The sequence below is a fragment of the Perca fluviatilis genome, chromosome 15, assembly GCF_010015445.1.
Source record: "Perca fluviatilis chromosome 15, GENO_Pfluv_1.0, whole genome shotgun sequence".
NCBI lineage: Eukaryota > Metazoa > Chordata > Actinopteri > Perciformes > Percidae > Perca > Perca fluviatilis.
Window position 1 is genome coordinate 20589669 of NC_053126.1, and position 2020 is coordinate 20591688.

Here is a 2020-nt window from a genome sequence, read left to right on the forward strand (position 1 = left end):
GGTATTACAACTTTTACTTAAAGCTGTGGTAGGTAAATTCTTTTTGGCATTATTGGGCCAAGATTCCATAATTGTGCAGATAAAACAAGCAGTTTAAGTGGACGTACATTGACGGTCCGCATTTTCCCTATAGGATTATATTGCAGCCTACTTCGTGGCTGCCAGTTATTGCATTTCTCACTAAATACTGGACTAGTTTCAAAAGATATTTGTTCACATTTGTCCCTTAGACACAAATGCATGTGAAAAATAGTTGAAATAGGTTGAAAAATATAGAAATTCCCCAGTAGTTGAGTATATGTACTCTATACCACTATAATTCAGTGTTCAGTTTTTTCCATGACTAGCAAACCAATCTTGATGTGTAAAAGAAGTTCTCCTTTAATACAAGGAAAGCTTAATTTGAAAAAAGTTTGCCTTAAAGATCATTGACAATCTGTTTTGTTTTTCAGCTCATGAGTAAAATATATAGGTGTCTAGTGTTAGTCCATGTATCAAAAGACCTGTCAAATGAATTCGAAATGTATCACAGCAGATTATTATCCTTCATTTTGAAATGTACTACATGGATCTTTAGTTTTTGAGATAAATTTAAATATATTATTAAAAAGATAATAAATATGAAAACACACTCCATGTATACAGCTGGTTGGAATGATTAAAAAAAATCCCTGTGGAGTCTAAAAACCTATTGCCTTTTTAAGACTTTCCTGCAATAAACATCTTTTTGGACTTTGCACTAATTCCTTTTTACCGTCCCCAATCAGTTTCTGTAATTGAAAAAAGATAGGAAAACCATTATTCTGCCTGTGGAGCACAGGATTTCAGTAAGTTTTGTGAGGGTTCATCAACAACTCTCTTTCTCTCTCATATGCAATTACCTCCTGTGACTCATGAGACTGCTGCTGACAGAGCCAATTAAACTGGGTAACAATCATTCTAATTAGTAAAGCTGCTCCGCAGAGAAAATGGAACTGTGTTAGTGTGAAAGGGTGCTAAGGCTGTACACAAATCCACCAACAGACATTATGGACAAACAAGATATGCTGTGATTCAGGAGCTTAGCTGTTAATATGAGGCCACATACTCCTCATACCAGCCAAATACAAAGGAAAGCATCTGTAAAAATGACTACAGAATCTGTTGTTTCAAAACACAAACGCAGCGCTGGGGTTGACACTCCAAACCGGTAAGGTTCTCAAACAGTACCTGACTTACTAAGACTTTTTTCCATATACTATGCCTTTTTTTATGACTTTTCAACATACTATGTCTTTTTTTGACATACTACTATGACTTTTTTATGACTTTTTTTGGACATACTATACCATGACTTTTCGACATACTATACTATGACTTTATGACATTTTTCCACATACTATAACTTTTATGACTTTTTTTGACATACTATACTATGACTTTATTCAAATGTACTATACTGTGACTTTTGTTGACATACTACACTATGGCTTTTTTGGACATACTATATTATCACTTTTTTATGACTTTTGACATACTATACTATGACTTTTTTTCAATATACTACACTATCACTTTATTTCAACATACTATACTATGACATTTCTCAACATATTATGACTTTTTCCGACATACTATCACTTTTTTTCGACATACTATGAGTGTTTTCGACTTACTATAATAGGACTTTCTTGACTTGACATACTATAACTTTACTTCAACTTACTACACTATCACTTTATTTTGACATACTATACTATGACCTTTTTCGATATACTATACTATGATTTTCTTAGATATAGTATACTATGTGTTTTTTCACTTTTTCATGACTTTTTTTCGACATACTACACAATCACTTCATGTACACATACTATACTATGACTTTTTTCAACATACTATACTATGACTTTTTTGGACATACTATGACTTTTTTGACATACTATACTATGACTTTTTTATGACGTTTTTTGGACATATACTATGTGTTTTTTAGATATACTATGACTTTTTTCAACATACTATGACTTTTTTTATGACT